This window comes from Artemia franciscana, chromosome 14, assembly GCF_032884065.1.
Source record: "Artemia franciscana chromosome 14, ASM3288406v1, whole genome shotgun sequence".
NCBI classification, from domain to species: Eukaryota; Metazoa; Arthropoda; class Branchiopoda; order Anostraca; family Artemiidae; genus Artemia; species Artemia franciscana.
In genome coordinates, this window is record NC_088876.1 from 25,405,080 (window position 1) to 25,418,992 (window position 13,913).

The 13,913-nt window shown below is 33.4% G+C and overlaps 1 protein-coding gene across 1 annotated transcript in view; it reads left to right on the forward strand.

The window, feature by feature from the left end:
• Positions 1–13,913, forward strand: part of LOC136035500 (protein Wnt-1-like) — a 110,329-nt gene that overhangs the window by 66,901 nt on the left and 29,515 nt on the right. The gene's annotated exons all lie outside the window — the stretch shown is intronic.

The following is a 13,913-nucleotide window of genomic DNA, read 5'->3' on the forward strand; positions in this document are numbered from 1 at the left end:
TTGAAAGAAAAATGAAAACTCAAAAGAAAAAAGTACCTTTAAAGAAAAAAACGCCTTGACAGAATAAAAAAAAAACTTCTTGAACGAGAAGGAAATCTGGAAGAAAAAATTCTCTTAAAGTATTATGTAACATAGATTTGTGTACAGTCAGCCCACGTGTGCGCTGTCATTACGTAACATCCCAAGCGTGCATTGTAATTACATAACACCTACGTTGTTCCCTTCATTTTGTAACGCTCACATCTAATATTGCGTCATATGCCATATGTGCACCGTTAATACGTAATACCCCGTGTATGCACTGCCATTACGTGACATCTCACGTGTGGGCAACCATTACGTAACAGCCACATGTGTATCGCCATTAAGTAACGCTAAATTGTAAGATTGCGTTACATCCCACGTGTGCCCCCCCCATCATTACGCAATGACCACGGTAATTCTGAATTGAGGAAGCCCTGGCCCTTGCAGGTTTTTTTAAAAGGAAGCTATTAGGTAATTAACATCTGCGTCTCTTAGGAAATACTCCTTATAACGTAACACGCACCCGTGTCTCTTAAAAAACACCTGCGTCTTGAGGGGATCGCCTTTAAACTTAAATCATTAAAGGAAGAATGGAGTAGTGGCTATGGGCCTCACAAGAAGTATTAAGGCATCACTACTCTTATTTTAATTTCTGTTTGTTTTGTGTTTCGTTTATTCTTTGACAGTAGTCTCTGACTGTTTTTTAGATAGAATGATTACATGACTTATTTCTTTTGGTCTAAAGTTTAGTATGGCTCTTTATTTTTCATTGAAAGCTTTTTTCGGAAAGTTTTTTTTTTTAAATTAATACTGTAACACGTCTAGCTCGGACTACCTGACTGAACAGCCCAGCACCCTACTTTGATCAATCAAAATTTGGGGAAATTCAAGGAGTTTTCGAAGCAATTTTGGGAATTTCAAAGGAATAGGGATTTTGGGGAGCTTTCTCGGATCCATACTTTTAGAACTCCTCTGACCTATTCTTCAAGCATTTAAAATTATGATTTGTTTCATGTTTTACCATATATGCAATAAAATTAAGCAATTGTGATTATTGTTTAATGATTAATTTTATTTGATTGATTTGACCCATAACAAGGTACCTAATCAAGCATTGCTGCTGAAAGCAAAAGAACATATATACTAACAAAATATACATACAAAAGCACATACATACTTTGACTAACTTAGTCTCAGAAGGCTGTCTAATTCGAAAAAAAGTTATAACAGTTGTTTTGAAAACATAATTAGACAATTTGGAAGATTTAGGAGAGAAAAAATTTCAAAAAAGGGAGATTTTGGAAATAAGCAATAATTTTCAGGAAAAATTAGAGGATTCTGGGGACTCACTAGCAGAAAATCGCTCAGCTGTGGAAATGTATCTGAAAATTTACAGACGGTGGAGACACTGAAACAGTCTCAAAAAAGTATTTATATTGTACGATAAGACCAAGTGGAATAAACAAATTAAATTTCGAGACAATGAACCTATGACTGATATGTTGCTTTCTAGATTCTTAATAAACAATCAAGAGAGATAAAACTCTACACAAAGAAAACTTAAAACGAGACGACGGCCAGTAGAATTAAAAGACCAAAACAACGCGGATATTTCGCCAGTATAAAACAAGGTGTCTTCAGCACAAGATAGAAAATTAAAAGAAAACTAATCTAAAAACAAATAAAAACCACCACCAAATATAATAAATACAATTGTCGCTACTTATCCACGTAGGGAAAAGCAGCTATGCGAGTTACTTCAATGAGAATCAAAGAGCAACTTTCTTAACCGCACACAACTTTGAATCTACCAAAAGTGTCTGTTAGTTGTTAACATTTAAGCAACATACTTCAAATAAGTCATTTGCGAAATTACATTTCGAATAAGAGGGTTCTTAAAAGATTTTTCTTAAACAAGTCCCTTGACAGAGGACAATTATTTCTCCAGTACAAACGCATTAACTGTCACACGCCAACGCGTGCATCCACCCTAATTAGGTTAACATCTGGAATATCTTAGGAAATAACAGCATGCAAGTCAAAACAAATCGCACCATTGGATCTAAATACAACATATTTACCTATAATGCTTAAAGCCATCTTTTTTTTTTGGGGGGGGGGGGCTAAAGCTACCCCAATTTATGAAGAGCCTTGTGGAATGTACGCATCATCCTTAAATACTATTCCCTAAATACTTTTTTGAACTTTTGTATATTCCTAGGCCTTTTCATACGTAAGAAAAATTATTTTTTATTTTTATTGAAATATATTAATTTAAAAAAAAATATTTATTTTCATATTTTATTAGTAAAATGTTTTATTAATATTTGATACTTACGTGTTAGATCGCCTACATCAAATGAGTGAAGTTAGGTTAATCCTAATGAAATATACCAAAATATGATGAAAATATAATGCTTTAATAGCAAAATTATGGAAAATACAAAGAGAGAATTATGGAAGGCAGGCCGCCCAGAACATATTATATTAAATACCTAACCTAACCACCTCTATTTATCAAATATTTATTTAGAATATATCTGCAAATTAGTTTTTCTGGCTCAGGCTAAGCTGATTATCTCTGATTGGAAACAGAAAACCGGTCATTACAGATTAAGAACTAAGTGTGATCGCTATAACACACAAGCACCTAGTATTTTATTACATTGGTAAACTGTCATTGACGGAAAACTCTTAATGTCGTCTTCCTAGCCCTACCAGGGTTTGGGGAAAATAATCAATACAATCATAGAAATATATCTCACCTAATTTCAAATTACTATTTCTAACTCAAATCACTATTACTAATATCAAACTCAATACTGTCTAGATGAACTCTAAACAAGAACTAACTAATAGAAAGCATATACAGAAAAGAGCTAAGTTTACCTCTTTCACCATAACGTGACGACGTAGACCAATAAAGCCACTGGAACCCCAAAGTTGAAGTAACTTTATCCATAAACTACAAATTAATTGCAAGATTTAGCAGGCCCTTGAGAAGACTAAAATAGGGCTTCAATACAAACCCATTCATTCTCTCTTGCGAAGTTCTTGCCTTTAGAAAAGAGGAATTTACCCGATAATAAGGGACACGGGCTCAAAAATATAGTTCGTTATTTTTATATTTCATTTTTATAAAGGACTAATTATCACATAACAACCTTATAGCTGTAGTCATAAATTTAGATCATTTAATTATTATTATTATCCATACCAAATGCTTTTTCAGTAGACTAATTTTGATTTGATCTAAAAATAAGCGTATTCAAGCTATAATATTTAAGCAAAGGAGGCCCCTCCCCCAATAGTTAAGAAAAATAGTCTACATTCACTTATCCGTCACCATGTCATCATATTTGTAAGGTTTTTTTTCCTACAGCATTTCCCCAACAGCTGCGTTGTAAAGTCCTTGGTCTGTAATCATAATGACAAATTGTGTCAGTCTGGATGTTCTGAGGTGACCTGTCAACACGTTGTTTGGAATCAGTGCACTTAAAAGCTGGTTCAAAAATTGTCCCTGTCAGTCTTTAACAAAAAGGCAGGTTTTCATGAAAACACTTATCACTTCACACGTGTGTTCTGCTTACATTATTTGCAACTACGAAGCAAGGCCAATTAGTATAAAAGCACCAGAAGTGTTAAAAAACATTGGAACTCTGGTAGACTTAACAACCGTTTGATTGATTTTGTCTGTTAGCGAAATTGAGGAAGTTTTGGACATCTGGTAGTCTGTTCCCAGAGTATCCGCTTTGGAAGTTTATTTGCCAAAGATTTTGCCGAAATTGTATTTGATTCAAAGGCATTTGGGAATGCCAAATTATGAAATTTAGATGTTCCTAACAGACAGCAAATTAATGTGTTGTAGTAGACTTGTGGGTTTGCAGGAAAAAAGTCTTCGGCCAAATCAGCCATTGGCTAAACTAAACTATTATAATAAGTTAGTATTAGAAATGATCAAGCACATCACTGGAAGAAAAACAATATGATTAAAAAATTTGTTTACTCCTTGAATGACTCTTGTATCAAAAAGTTAATTGGGTTAAGCAAAATTGACTTCAGATGCTCGGGGTAGCATACTAACGGTTGTCCCATTGTACAGCCTGTTAATATTTTTTACTAGACCATACTCACAAATCTTTAAATATATTGAATGAAATTGTTGTAGTAGTGACGAATTATTTTTCAGTTAACAAGATAAGGTATAGGGAATAAGTCTTATATGGTCTTCAGCAGGCCATCGTCTTTATAAAATTGTTTCTACGCAAGAATAATCCCTGAAAATTATTATCTGTAGGGCGACCAAATAATCTGAAAGCAACATCTGCTGATTAAATCCTTATACATTTTAACAAAATGTTGCCCAAACATTGGTCAAAGCAGAAATTCGTCCAAGCAAGTCTTTATTATTTTTTTTCTATTGAGGGGGGTTGAGAAATCTCTGGAAAAAAATTATTGGAAAAGCGGATGACTGTGGTCATGAAAACAAATCTATTTAAAGAAGGTGTTTCATCTAACGCTATTTTTAAAAAGTTAATCTGTAATTATACAAACCTAATTTGTTTGAATTAATCTTGTATCGTGTTTTGTTCGAAGTAATCTAATAGTTGGTTGAATATTTGTTTAATATTTGCATTACCAATTTCTTTTGAAAGCCCACACCCAAGCTGTATCTTTCACCAAAAGAACTGGCTCTCATGTACCTCAAACGACGTTTAACCCAATCCCATTCAACTCAAATAATTCAACTCAACCCTCATCCAAGTCAAACCTCGGTCAATCCAACCTTCTTTTAACTATATCCCCACACAACTAAACCGTCATTCAACTCAGTTCCCATGCAGTTCAACCCTTCTTTAACTGGACCTCATTTAACTCAACTCTCCTGCCACTCAACCACATTTGACTACCCCAATTGCATTCGAATTTCATTAAATTCGACCCGAATTCAGTTCAGCCCTCCGAGGCTAGGTGAGATTAAGTTAGGTTTAAAGGGGGAGGTAAATTTGTTGTGATTGACTAAATCCAAAGGAAAAACAAAAAACCCTACTTTTTTATTTTCAAAAGGTTCTAGGGCATTGAATATGAAAAAAATTAACATTACAAAATTTAACTAATTAGCAAGAATTAACTTGTTAACAAAATATAACTAAAATTAAGAAAAATTAACAATTAACAAAAATTAGCATGTTAACAAAATTTAACAAAAATTAAAAATTAATAAAAATTAACATGCTAACAAAGTTTAACACTAAAATTAACTTGTTAACAAAGAAAAACAATTAACGTGCTGCTTGTTGTTGGCGGTGAACACAACCATGCCCAGCAGCGGTGCGCCGTCAATTGCTCGACGTTTGTTCTATTTTAAGAATTATTCAGTTGCCAAAAAGTTTTGGAAATAAAAAGCAATTTTTTTTACTCAAGTAAGAAGCAACGTTAAAACTTAAAACGAAAAGAAATTTTCCCGTATATGAGTGGACTCCACCCTCCAAAATACCCGCTCTTTATGCTAAAGTTTGACGTTTTATCCCAAGTCTTTAAGAACAACTCCTGAAACACAAAGGTCGTTTAATTAGGATCAGAGCGATTTTTAAAGTACTGATAAACTTTAGCATGAGGAGAGGGGAGGGGAAAACCCCCCTCATATACTGAATAATTTCTGTTCTATGGTATGTTTCTTTGTAAGCCTTAGGGTTAAATTCCAGTTTTTAAACTTGCACGGAGCTACCCAAGGAAAATGTTTGTAAATGTTTTGCCTTTTGAATATAGAATTCACCAAGCAGGTGAATTCTATTCCTGGCTTTATTTTTATTTCTTTTAATACTCCAGGTTCTGCAATTCGCAGAATTCCGAATTCGCTTTATTCGAATTCCGCAAACCTCTAGAACAGACAAGACGCCCCTGGGGGATCAGATCCAACTTGACCCTTACACCCCTACTAGATCCAACTTGAAGGCTTTTTTATTAATAATTTATATTTTTGTTTTGGAATTTTTGGGAAAAGTGACAAATTTATTTTCGCAATGAGCTTTGTCATTCAGACTAAAACAATAGTTACTATTCTTGAGTCAGTTTCCAAATGCGATTTTTCCTCAGTTGAGTTTTTTTAATGCGTTTTTGACAAAGTAGGAGTATTAGATTCCTATTTAGGCTCCTTATAATACTATGGCTGCTTTCTTGATAATGCCCCCCCCTGATGGTTCCAGATATGGCCCCAGGATAAATAAAATCTAAAAACAACGCATCGAAACAATGACAGTCTTACTTTATAAATGCAGCGTGTTCTTATTGACCACATTATCAGGTTTCCTTCAATTATTATCCACATTTTCAAATCATTTCCAACAACACTTTTATCCAGCAGTTGTATTGGAATCTCTCTGGAAAGGATACATTTCCACAAGGTCAAGAATATGAAAAAATTGGCTGACAAAGAGGATATTACTTATCAAACAGTTCGTGGTAACGAACTGTAGTAAGGAGCGACCCGGCTCAATAGTAACCAAAACTCTAAAAAATTGAATTTTGATATCAATAGCTACATCAAAAGAATCGCATTTCAATGCTAATTTTAAATATATAAGTTTTATCAAGTTTAGTCTTACCCATCAAAAGTTACGAGCCTGAGAAAATTTGCCTTATTTAAGAAAATAGGGAGAAACACCCCCTAAAAGTCGTAGGATCTTAACGAAAATGACACCATCAGATTCAGCGTATCAGAGAACCCTACTATAGAAGTTTCAAACTCCTATCTACAAAAATGTGGAATTTTGTATTTTTTTTCCAGAAGACAAATCACGGGTGCGTGTTTATTTGTTTGTTTTTTTTTTTGTTTTTTTTTTCTTTTCCCCAGGGGTCATCGTATCGACCAAGTGGCCCTATAATGTCGCAAGAGGGCTCATTCTAACGGAAATGAAAAGTTCTAGTGCCCTTTTTAAGTGACCAAAAAAATTGGAGGGCATCTAGGCCCCCTCCCACGCTCATTTTTTTCCAAAGTCAACGGATCAAAATTTTGAGATAGCCATTTTGTTCATCATAGTCGAAAACCATATTAACTATGTCTTCGGGGATTACTTACTCCCCCACAATCCCTGGGGGAGGGGCTGCAAGTTACAAACTTTGACCAGTGTTTACATACAGTATTAGTTATTGGGAAGTGTACAGACGTTTTCAGGGGGATTTTATTTTGTTTGGGGGTGGGGTTGAGGAGAGGGGGCTATTTTGGAGGATCTTTCCTTGGAGGAATCTGTCATGGGGGAAGAAACATTCAATGAAAAGGGCGCAGGGTTCTCTAGAATTACTATAAGAAAACAATGAAAAATAAACATGAAAACGTTTTTTCAAATGAAAGGAAGAAGTAGCGTTGAAACTTAAAACGAACAGAGATAATTACGCATATGAGGGGTTCTAAAAATACTTTAGCATAAAGAGCGAGGTATTTAGGAGGAGATAAATACCTTGCTCTTTATGCTAAAGTATTTTTAGTAATTTCAACTATTTATTCTACGGCCTTTCTGATTCAGGGGTCATTCTTAAAGAATTGGGACAAAACTTACGATTTAGTGTAAAGAGCGAGGTATTAACGAGGGTACAAACCCCCTCGTATACATAATAAAAATATAAGGTTATGAAAGTTTGTTACGTAAGTTAATTCTTAAGTTACGTGTATTTTTTACTAATAAAAACGTTCATTAAAAATTAAAAGTTCTAGTTGCCTTTTTAAGTAACCGAAAAACTGGAGGGCAACTAGGCCTCCTTCTCCACCCCTTATTTCTAAAAATCGTCTGATCAAAACTAAGAGAAAGCCATTTAGCCAAAGAAAGAATGAATATACAAGTTTCATTTTAATAATTTATGTGCGGAGAGCCAAAACCAAACATGCATTAATTCAAAAACGTTCTGAAATTAAATAAAAAAAAACTAATTTTTTTTAGCTGAAAATAAGGAGCGACATTAAAACTTAAAACGAACAGAAATTACTCCGTATATGAAATGGGTTGTCCCCTCCGCAATCCCTCGCTCTTTACGCTGAAGTTTGACTCTGCCACAATTCTACTTTTTAAAACAATTAAAAGCTTTAGCGTAAAGAGCGAGGGATTGCGGAGGGGACAACTCATTTCATATACGGAGTAATTTCTGTTCGTTTTAAGTTTTAATGTCGCTCCTTACTTTCAGCTAAAAAAAATTAGTTTTTTTTTATTTAATAACAAGATATAAAACAACGAAAATGTATACATACTTTTCAATAGCAAATACTGTCCGTAAACAATGGGGAAATTTTATAACTTAAAGACCTTTCCCTTGGGACTGTCGGGGTTCATATTGCATCTGAAGGCATAGTTATTGGGCTTTTCAGTTATGATGAACAAAATGGCTATCTTAAAATTTTGATTGGATGATTTTGGAAAAAACGGTCGGGGAGGGAGGCTAGTTGCCCTCCACTCTTTTTGGTTACATCAAAAGGGTACTAAAGCTTTTTATTTCTGTTCTATTCAGTGCTCTCACGGAATTTTAGGACCACTGGGTCGATATGATCACCCCTGAAAAAAACAAAAAACAGAAAAAATGCATCCCAGATCTGACAAAAAATACGATATTCCAAATTTTTTACAGATAGAGCATTGAAACCTCTACACTATTGTTTTCTAATACGTTAAATCTGATGGTATGATTTTCGTTAAGATTCTATGACACGTGGTAGCAATGTTTTTCGAAAATCAGGCAAATTCTCTCATGCTCGTAGCCTTTAATAAATAAGATTAAACTTAATAAAATTTATATATTTGAAATCAACATAATATCAATTCTTTTGATACATGTATTCGTATAAAAAATCCGTCTTTAGAGTGTCGGTTAGTATTGAGCTGGGTCGCTCCTTTTTTGCAGTTCGTTACCATGAACTCTTTGATTAAATAAAAAAAAAGCTTTTTTTCATATGAAAGTAAGGAGCAACGTTAAAATTCCAAACGAACAAAAATTATTCGGATATGAAGGAGATTTTCCCCTCCTCAACACCTCAGTCTTTACGCTAAAGTTTTTAGAGCTTTTTTTTAAAGCTTCTTATTGTTCTAATTAAACGACCCAAGTGTTTCAAGAAATATTCTTAAGCAATTGGGACGGAATTCAAACTTTAGCTTAAAAAATGAGGTGTTGAGGAGGGAGAAATCCCATTCATATACATAATAATTTCTGTTCGTTTTAAGTTTTAATGTTGCTTCTTAATTTCATTTGAAAAAACTGGATTTTAATTTAATTTCCGATCGTTTTTTAAATCTGGCCCCACCTCTATAGGGAAATCCCCCTCCCAACGGAAATATTGTCTAACACTTCAATCCCGGTGAAAATTCACCCTGGAAATTATCCTTAACAACTCCATGTGGAAAATTGAGACGAAAAAGAGAAAGCAAGACATATAAAAAGAATTTTGCTTAGGAATTCTGGTAAATTTCCCCGTATATAATTTCTCCTGGCAAGTTCACCCCCTGGAAAAATCCCTTGTAGAAAACCCTCCAGGAGAATATTTTCAACTTCTCCGCATTCGAAAATGTATACATACTTCCCGCTAGCAAATACTATACGTAAAAAATGGGCAAATTTTTATAACTTTAAGACTTTTCCTTTGGGGCTATGAGGGGTAATTTTACATTTGAAGGCGTGGTTTTTGGGCGTTTCATTTACTATGAACAAAATGGCAATCTAAATATTTTGATCGGACGATTATGGTTAAAACGGTCGGGGAGGGGGCTAGTTCCCCCCATCTTTTTAGTTACTTAGAAAGGGCACTAGAACCTTTAATTTCTGTTCTAATGAGCCCTCTTATGAAATTTTAGGACCACTGGGTCGATACGATCACCTCTGAAAAAAAAAACAAAAACAAAAAAAAACGCATCCCTAATCTGGCAAAAAAAATACAAATTCCAAAGTTTTACAGACAGAGGCTTAAAATATCTACAGTAGGGTTTTTTGATAAGCTAAATCTGATGGTATGACTTTTTTTTTAAGATTCTATGGTTCTCAGGGAGTATTTTCACACTATTTCGAAAATCGGCAAATTCTCTCATGCTCGTAGCCTTTAATGGAGAAGATTAAATTTAATTAAAATTACATATTTGAAATTATTGAGTCGCTCTTTTTTGGAGTTTGTTACCACTAACTGTTTGATTCAATAAAAAAAAACAAGTTTTTTCATCTGAAAATAATGAACAACGCTATAACTCAAAACGAACAAAAAGTTTTCGCAATAAAGGAGTTGCCCCCCTCTCCGTACCTGACTCTTCACGGTAAAGTTTTTAGCACTTTTGAAATAGCTTCCTATTCTAACTTAGTGACCCCTGTGTTTCAGCTGTCTTTCTTAAAAATTTTGACAAACAGTCAAACTTTAGTTTGAAGAGCAAAGTATTGAGGAGGGAGAACAGCCCCTTCATATAATGAATAATTTTTATTTGATTTGAGTTTTAATCTTGTTGCTTAATTTAAGTTGAAAAAAAAATTGCTTTCTTATTTAATTTATTATCTTTTTTCAAATAATGCTGGTAGATCTGGTTTGCCCTGCATTAAAAATTCCCTCCTCTCACGGGAAGTGGCTCTGTTGAAAGTTCCTCCCATATAAAATACCCCCTGCCCCTAAAATTCCTTCTGGAAAATTCCATCCTCGCTAAAAATTTCCCCGCCGTAAAATTTCTTAATAAAGATTCCGCCTGAAAAATTATCCTTAGCACGGTTTCATTTGATAAAGACTTTAAGCTCTAATAGTTTTTCTGATCACTCCCCCTTCCATGGAAATTATTTCCCGAAAATCCAAATACGCTGACACGCATTTCCCCCCGGCAATTCCTCCGGAACGTCTCCACAGGTAAATTTGATTAGGCAAAGAGACAGTAAGACACAAAAAAAATAATTTCGGATAGAAATTCTGTCCATTCCCCCAGTGTAAAATTTTCCTGGAAAGTTCATCTTCTGAAATTTAACTCCACACTGAAAATAGTATCGATGGAAATCTATCCCAAGCACAAAATCCCCCCTCGAAAAACATATGTATACTTACCGATAATAAATATTATAAGTAAACAATGGGCGAATTTTTAGAGCTTTTCCTTTCCCTCAGACCTTTCCCCAAGGACCGGGAGGACTGGTTATCTTCAAATGCGTAGTCTTGAGAGTTTTAAATTATACTGAACAAAATGACTCTCAAATTTTGATCGGAAGATTTTAGGAAAAGGGGGCATGGGGGCTTGTTGCTCTTCAATCTCTTTGGCCACTTAAAAATGGCACTAGAACTTTTATATCCCATTAAATGAGCCCTCATCCGATGTTCTAGGACTATTGGCTCGATACGATCACCCCTGAAAAAAAACTAATGAACACGCATCTATGATGTTTCTTCTGGCAAAAAATGAAAATCAACATTTTTGCAGATAGGGGCTTGAAACTAATACAGTAGGGTTCTCTGATACGCGGAAAGTTTAAAAATTGCTCCTTAAACAGATCATTGTATTGAGCTCTTAAAGATCCTCGTGACAAATAGTAACCAAGACTCCAAACAAGAGTGGCACGAGCGCACTAAAAGTAAGGAGTAATAGCAAAATGAAACGTATTTAATTTCTAGAAAAAACAGTTGAACAACGCCAAAAAGGGGGGTGATTTTGCTGAAAACTATTTAAAATTCAACTTAGCTGAGAGCCTTAAAGCTCCTTTCTATAGAATAAAAGGAAACTGCATTTCTCCCCTCTGTCTAGCCCCCGAACTAGCCAATTAGCTCCTACTAGCCCCCTCCCCGACCATTTTCCCCAAATTTGTACGATCAAAATTTTGAGATAGCCATTTTGTTCATCATAAATGAAAGGCCCAAGAAGGATGGCTACGCTCGTGTGCTTGTTTTTCCTTAGAGTAATTGTATTGAACCTTTGATCTTGGATTATTGAAGGGGGGGGTCTTCAAACCAAAGTTTTAAGACCTAGTGGCATTTTCAAGTAGCAAAAAAGATCACGTAATTTTGTATAAAAAAGCTTTTTATTTAATTGGGGAAAATTTTTATTTGATTGCTGAGACAGTAATCTTTAATGGAAATTTTAATGATAGTCTCTAAGGGAGTTTTTTTTTAATCAAAGCCTTGTAATGACAATTTGAACTTAAGCGTAAAGAGCGGAAGAATACAAGAATAAAACTAGGGAATACAAAATATAGTAAAAAAAAGAAAAGATGTATTTTGAAAAGCAACCGCAGCTAAATGAGTTCTTTTTCTTAACAGTATTACTATCTGAAAGTTGAGAGCTTTAATACAAAGAATGTGGGTTGAGAAGTTGGCTACCCTCTTATGCTTAAAACAATTTTTAAAACACACGAATTAAGGAAAGAAACATTTTTAAATGAAAGTAAGAAACGGCAATAAAACTCAGAATGAACAGAAACCGTCTTGTATATGAGGAGGACTGATTCACCAAGCCCCCACTTTTTCTGCCAGAGCATCACTTTTATCTCAAATAGTTTACGAACAAACGGCCTCGCACAAGGGCCAGAGGATAAAAAGTGTTAACATCTTTTCATTGTTAAAATGTTAAGGATGGAAAAGCTGATGCATTTGCTAAATTTTCAGTTATATTTTTGACATTCAGCCAGTAAATGAAACACTTGGAATATACCAACTAGCTGTGTTTATTGTACTCAAAAATACTTTCGTAAAAACTTTGGTGTAAGATTAAGAGGAGAGGGGTAATAGTCGGTATAGGCCTTCATAGGACAGTTTATATTCGTTTCAAATTTCTGTTCCACTTTCAGTTGAAAATTAAATGTTGTATGTAATTCTAATCTCGTGAATTGAAGAGGAGTGAAGAAGCGCTCCACTTTGAGTTTTGTTGGGGAAGTTAATTGGAGAAAATGAGGACAAAGGAACTATACAAGAACAGAACTAGGAAAAAGAAAATACAGTAAATAAATAAGAAAAGGTGTGAAATGATTTATGTGCAAATAAAAGCGTAAGGTGCAGACCGGTTGAAACAAAGGGGTTAAAATATGTACCATATTCAAGGGAGACCATATTCAAGTTTTGTGAGAAAACTAGGCCCTGAATCTAAGGTGAATAAAATAGCTTTAATCAATAGTGTATGATATAATGTTTATTAAATATAATTAAACCGTTTGGTTATAATTTTTAAATTTTTATTAAATATAATTTTAATAAATTATTTGATATTATTTAATTTTAATAAATAATTTTTATTAATTTAATTAAATTTAATAATAAAATAATTTTTTTGTATTAAATATTTAAAATAATTGTTCTCCCCTTAAATATTTTGATCCAGTCAAGAACATTTAATGTGTTGAATATCTATAGAAATTATTCTTATTTTTATTCCAAAATAATTGCTTAAATATTTCTAAATATTTAAAATAATGGGATATAATTTTAATAATAATAATTTTAATAAATTATTTAACATATTTAATTGTAATGATTTAATTATTTTTAATAATACAATAATTTTAAATATTAAATATTTAAGTAATTGCTATTCTCTTAAATATTTAATCCAGCCAAGAACGCATAATGTGTTAGATATATTTAGAAATTATTCTTATTTTTATTCCAAATAATTGCTTAAATATTTCAAATCTTTAAGATGATTCAATATAATTTTAATAATAATAATTGTAATAAATTATTTAATATTATTCAATTTTAATAAATTAATTTTAATAGTTAAATTAAATTTGATAACAAAATAATTTTAAATATCAAATATTTAAAAAAATTGCTCGCCCTTGAATATTTTGATCCAGCCACCGTTTGGTAACGGTCCATAATTACCGTTTGGTAATTATATTTAAAAATTATATAATGGCAAGTTAAATTAGACCAAATTGCCAGCATGTAACACAATCTTGCACCA